Raw genomic sequence first — 7419 nt, forward strand, 5'->3', positions numbered from 1 at the left:
CATATACTTCGGAAGATATGATGCAGGCAACTTTTGCCGAGTGTTAATTTATTTCTTTAAAGATATTTTAATCGAACTAAAGTTGGACAATAAACTAATCGATATGGTCGTGTTTTGAACTAGGAAACATTAATTTATCATTATACGACAACAGTTGTGGCCAAGGATGCTAATATACTTCAGGTGCATCAGTAACGTTGCTTTATATTTTATAACTCTTTTCCATGTAAAGATTGATATTCTTTATGTTAGATTACACATGTGAATGAAACGGTATAATTTTTTGTCCCATTGTTGTGTAGCCGATGTGAAAATGTTGACAATTCGCGCAGATGATAGAATAAATAATTTACTTTTTTTTGAAATTCAGTTCATGCTCTGTTTAGCAGTAAACGTCTTCCCGTTTGGAAATTGAACTGAGTCTCCTAACAAGTTTGGACACGCTCTGCATCTGTTTCTGTTGCAGCTGGTTACAGCTGTGATATTTTCTTCTTTTTTTTCAAATTTCGATTTTTAAGTTTTTAGGTTGCCTTTTACTATTCATTATGCTCATTTGTTGTAAAATACTTTTCATTCTATCGCTGTTCTTTAGCATTGCTTTGCAAGCGTGTATTAATTGCTGGTGACTTATCTCATATTTTTACGCGGTTGAAAAGTTGTTACAAAAGTAATGACATTATAATCCGATGTTTGTTGTTACAATAGGTCATTTTGATTGTGCCATTGATATAACACATGTTTTATGCCTTATTAAGTTATACAAATGCTAGTGGATGACTGAGCTATCTTTTAAGATTAGGTGAACTAAACTTCATGTTGTTTCCTACAGTAATTCAAAGGTTTCTGTCGGTGTTTTCCAAAGTTCTTGTACTGTTTAATGCTTTGCTCAGATTTCTAGATGTTTGTGACGTCATTTTTATGTAAGACCACGTATAACTGTCCTAGACAAAGAGCTGTTTATTCTAACCTCGAATGACCGATTGTCTTTACACTTTACGGAACATCGACTGGGCCGGTAGTGCGTTGCTATGGTTATTAAATCACCTCTAGTTTTGTACTGTGTGATGTCATTATGTTTAGATAATAACAGTTGCATGTGAGGATGTTACTGGCTATTACATTTATTGAAAAACCCTAACCCTCATGAAGTAAAAAAAAATCACATTCCTCTCTTTATAGGTTCTATATGCTTTATAGCGTATAATGATCGAGAAATAGGAAATAAGAAATGTGAAATGTAAAATTACCGTTTCTCACTTCACACTTCTCAATTTTTGTATCGAAAACTAGAAGTGTGAACTGTGAAATTTACATTTCTCACTTCTCATTTCATAGTTGTATATGTTTCATAGCGTATAATAAGAAATGATAAATAGGAAATCGGAATTGTGATTATCATCTACATTTACGAGGACTGAACCTATTATTCGTACTCTTTGAAAAATTAAAGAAATCAGTGTTACTGACAACCTATTACAATCATTTTACACATACGTATTATTTTACTTAGTCTAACAAACGACTCTTCAACATAACATGTATCTTTGCGGTGGGTTCTTTGACCATCGAAAGTGTATTGTTAATACATTTAAAGTGTGAACATTACGCTACATGTCCATGGTTGACGGTAATGTCGTCAACTATACGTCAGTGGAAGACGGTGACTAACTACTGGGCCCGGCTTTCCACCACTAACTCTTCACGATTAAATAAACGTATAGCGCTTTGGGCCAACATTAAAGCTATGAACTGTAAGAACTGGTTTTACTTTGTTAGAAAACATTTAAATCATTATGGGTTAGAGCGGTACACCAGTATCCAAATATAATATTATTAAGCATATTGGTGAAGCTATGTTTAAAGGTCATATAACAGAGTGCAATAATAGTATTAATACTGTCCAAGGAAACTCCGGTAGAGGTGGTAACAAACTTCGAACATACTGTACCTTTAAAAAAGAGTTTTGTGTTTAGAGGTATTGCACTTTGATACTACCAAATTCACATAGATCAGCACTGTGTAAATTTAGATGTGGAGTTGCTCCGCTCCGAATTGAGACAGGGAGATATGAAGGTTTAACTATAGAAAGAAGGCCATGTCCGTTTTGTAATGTCAATAACGTTAGTGTAATTGAAAATGAGAGCCATGCTTTGCTTGAGTGTAGTATGTACAATGATATCAGAGATACACTTTTCAGTAAGGCCATAGTTTCTGTACCAAATTTTATGGACAAGAGTAATGCTGATAAAATGAAAATTCTTTTTACATCAGATGTTTTAACTAGAGTATTAGCCAAAACCTGCTTTTTAATATTACAAAGAAGACAGTTTTATCTGTGTAAATAATATCTATCTATTATAAGTGATTACCTTTTGATAATATTGAGAGACAACTGCTAACAGAATCAGCCTCGACAACATTTTAAAGCCGAGAATTCTAGTTACATTTTAAAAAGTAAAGTTGTGTCTGGTTGGACTGATAGGCAGTTGCTCAATTTTATCCATGGGTATGTACATAGTAGTGTGATATATGTACAAAGTTCACTACTGTAAAAGTAATCTTTTTATTAATTATTACTATTATTAACTTTTCTTACATATAGTGTTTCTATGACATGATTTTGTTAGAACATAGACTTAATAAGTTGGAGTCATTTTCAGAATAAGAATGTTTGCGTTATTCGAACATGAATAGATAACAAGGGGGTTTATGACTTGACAAGACAAAACAATTGCTTTAATATAGACCACACTGGGTGTCTGTGATCAACAATAGTTTGTTTTCTTATGAAATCCACCATTATACTGGTAGATTTTGTAGTCATTGTAAATTTAAGTTATGTCTACAAATTCTTCATACAAGTGCATACATATTCCTCATTTTACTTAGTATGCTTAATAATTGTTAATGGATTGTGACTGACTGAATTAAATAACTTAGTCATAATTATGTTCGTTGAAATATTGATTTGACTTCCACTTAACATATTAGTACACTCTGAGGTAACTTTCCCTCACCAGTTTCAATCACACACACATACACACACACACCACACAGACAAATGCAGACACACATACATATACACATGTCTGTACTTTTCTAAGTAATCTGGTTACACACATACACACTGGTCAGTATGTTTTAAGTCAGTTGGTAACACATACATTTGTACACACAGACGCCTGCACACAGACACACACTGACTGAATTAAATAACTTAGTCATATGTTCATTGAAATATGGATTAGACTTCCACTTAACATATCAGTACACTGTGAGGTAACTTTCCCTCACCAGTTTCAATTACACACACATACACACACACATACATATACACACACACAAACCACACAGACAAATGCAGACACACATACATACATATACACATGTCTGTACTTTTCTAAGTTATTTGGTTACACACATACACATACCAGTATGTTTTAAGTCAATTGGTAACACAAACACAGACACCTGCACACAGACACACACTCAAGCACACACAACACAAATGCACACACTTGCTTATACACATAAATCTGTACTTGTTTAGTAATCTGGTTGCTTTTAATGTATGTATCGTTATTTTTACTGTTTTATACAGGTATGTCTCTTATAATTCTAAAATTGAATGGCCATTTACATGTGTTTTTAATGTTGTGATGTTTATTTATTTGTACATATTTGAAGTTTGTAAATGGAAGAGACTGAAATAAATAAATAATCGCGCGTCTGTCGTTGTTATGTGTTCCTATTTAACTTTAACGTGATGCAGTATCGTAATTTTGAAAAATATTAAAATGTAATTTCCTGAATGTATTCCTAAATGCAGCAGTAAACGCTGAGGTATTTTCATGGCATTGTTTAAATAAATGCAATTATTACAGCCCTAAACTCGACTAAATGATCAGGGGGCGCCATATATATGTAATTCAACATTACAAATTACTGTATTAATTTACCTAAGGCTCCAACTTTCAGTCCACCATAACAACATAGGTAAATAACTGTAGGAACAAAGTTTGGTCTAAATTCAATACACCAAGTACAGTGCATAATTCTACATTCATTCAAAAAATGTCTAGACATTAAACATATTGTCTTGGCCTAATATACCGTTTATTTACAACAGTAAGGTATATAGTAATTTAACATTAAATGTTATTTAATTCAAATTAAATGTGAAAACGATATAATGTATTGACATTTAGGTAGTGTCTGCAAGTAAATGTTTGTTCCTGCGAAATCATTAAAACCTGTTTTAAAATTTATCATTTTCAGTCAATAGTCCTGATGATTTGACGGGTGGAGACCTCGGCAGTTTGATACAAACTGATGCCTCATTGAATATCCCTGATGGTAACTGTGACAACAGAGGTAGGTATCATAAAAGCGGCATTTGGCTGATAATAAACTTGTCACACCGTAAGCGAGAAACGTGTTTCCGTATAACGACTTTTAATCAAACACCTTCTGTCTGTTTGTTTATGTCATTAAAGATAACGTGCCTGTTGAGCTGATTAACATAAACACATGAGTTTACAAAGTTCATATGAAGTAAATATTTATATTTTATCTACTCAGCAAAAGAACATTGCCGGTATATGAGCCATGTTTACCAATATTAAGTAACAAAATAAAAGCCTTAAGAATACAGTAACGCTCAACTATTCAAAACTTTGTCACTGAAAAATGACATGCATGACATAATTGAATGGAAAAGCAAAACAGAGTTAACTCGATGTGTGTCCTTACGACACATGTCCCCCACCACTGTCACTGTACATGGTTTCATGACTTCAGGTGAAATATTTTTAAGATATATGCAGCACAAACTGTTATGTACTTTATGTGCGTTTTGTACTGTGTGAAGGACCATAAATGAGCCGTGCCATGAGAAAACCAACATAGTGGGTTTGCGACCAGCATGGATCCAGACCAGCCTGCGCATCCGCGCAGTCTGGTCAGGATCCATGCTGTTCGCTTTTAAAGCCTATTGGTATTAGAGATACTGTTAGCGAACAGCATGGATCCTGAACAGACTGCGCGGATGCGCAGGCTGGTCTGGATCCATGCTGGTCGCAAACCCACTATGTTGGTTTTCTCATGGCACGGCTCAAATCTGGCCTAGCTGAGTGAAATCCGAAAGAGATCACCCAGTGCACAACTTTATATATTATATAACAATCTTCTAATGATTTATATCTCTAGGTCATGTACATTTTAAGATACCCGGGACACAAACTTTTATTTTTTGACTATGTTAAGGGCCGTAAGTCTTTAACTTATAATAAAACAAATCTTCAAGAAAGTATAATATCCATTGTAAAAAGCTTTTAACAAGATTTTTGCAAGAATAGCGATCGCGCGTGTTTGTTTCTGCAGAAGTCATTGAAGGCTCCATGTACACTGCAGTTTCAACACATATACAGATGTGTCTAAATTGTTCTTTGTTTTGTACTTGTAACTTACTTAATCCGGGGATGGACTGTGGCATACATTTCCTCTACCGTCCATAAACAGGCTCAATCTAACCGAACCTGCAGAATTTTCATTTTTTGTCGTGTTAGGCGACCTTTTAAGTTTATACTTTTTTATAAGATTTATACTTTTGCTTCACTCTGCTTGGTCAAACTAGCATAGATTTTGATGAAAATATGCATAGAAGTGCATTCGACAGCTACAAACAAGTAAAATACATTTAAATGAGTATATGAAAATAGTACACGACCCGAAATTGGCAAGCTAACATTGCATCAATATAGTTAGTTTCAGTTATGTTACAATTTTATAACTCTTGTAAAAAGCGAGTTGTTCTTTATTAGCTGTTTGGTTTTGCCTCTTATCATGCATAAGATTCAGGCTTTGGTCTTACTTAGAACCTCTTAAAGAAATTGTTATTCATGTTAACAGAAATATTTTTATTTTTCAGATGTGTGGGTTTTCTTTAACTTGACATGGACTGAGGATAGTAAGCAAGGCTCATTCGAAAAACGAGTACAGCGTAGAGTCTGGTGTGATTTCAGTGGTAAGCTATCACCCTTAAACTGATAGTAAAATGCAAAAAGTCTCTATCAATACTTAAGAGTCTATGTGCTTGAAAATATCTGCCAACGTAACTGTTTCTTAACGTCACGGTTTTGCTTAACAGTGAGTTTTTTTCCTTCACGTTTCACAGAATACGAATTGAATTCTTTATCTGAGTTTTTTTTTTTAAATTGATATGTCTTTCATATACCAGTTCTTTGGTTATGGACATACTAGATAAAATATTGATCTGAATTTACTGTTTCATCAAGACTTTTATAACAATGATTTTCCTTGATAAGACAATGACACTAATATAATATACATCATCGAATAAGTGAAAGTACTTTCTAATTATTTAAACATTTCTATTAGTTTTGAATAGATTGTCAGAACAATTTTAACGACTTTGATAGGAAATTTTCTGTTGTAAATTTCAGCCAGTTTAGACACAATAAAGCTTTAAAATTCAATTTATATTTTTTCATTGGTTAATTTTACAAAGAAATTTTATGCTGTCTCAGTTATCGTAAAGGAAACATATTTCTTTACCAACATTGTAAAGTTCTGACGAAATGAAAAACAAGAGGGCCAAGATGGCCCTAGGTTGCTCACCTAAGAAACACTCCATAACAGTGTAAAACATGTTTGCCCTAGTGATTTCATGGAAACAAATATTCTGACCAATTTTCATTAAGATTGGACCAAAAAATTGGTCTCTTGCGATAAAACAATCATTTTCTTAGATATGACCTAGTTTTTGACTCTAGATGACCGATGTTCAAACTCGACCTAGATTTTATCAAGGCAATCATTCTGACCAAAATTCAAGAAGATCAATTGAAAAATACAGCCTCTATCACATACACAAGTTTTTTCTTTGATTTGACCAAGTGACCTAGTTTCTGACCTCAGATGACCCATATTCAAATTCGACCTAGATTTCATAAAAATCAATTGAAAAAAAAAACAGTCTCTATCGCATACACAATGTTTTTCTTCGATTTGACCTAGTGACCTAGTTTTTGACCCAAGATGATCCATTTTCGAACTCGGCCTAGATTTTATCAAGGTAATCATTCTGGCTAAATTTCATGAAGATCAGTTGAAAAATACAGCCTCTATTGTATACACAAGGTTTTTCTTTGATTTGACCTAGTTTTTGACCCCAGATGACCCATTTTCGAACTTGGTCTAAATTTCATCAAGGTAATCATTCTGACCAAAATTCATGAAGATCAATTGAAAAATACAGCCTCTATCGCATACACAAGGTTTTTCCTTGATTTGACCTAGTGACCTAGTTTTTGACCTGAGATGACCCATTTTCGAACTCGGCCTAGATATCATCAAGGTTATCATTCTGACCAAAATTCATGAAGATCAATTGAAAAA

The sequence above is a fragment of the Mercenaria mercenaria genome, chromosome 3 (genome assembly GCF_021730395.1).
Source record: "Mercenaria mercenaria strain notata chromosome 3, MADL_Memer_1, whole genome shotgun sequence".
Taxonomy (NCBI): domain Eukaryota; kingdom Metazoa; phylum Mollusca; class Bivalvia; order Venerida; family Veneridae; genus Mercenaria; species Mercenaria mercenaria.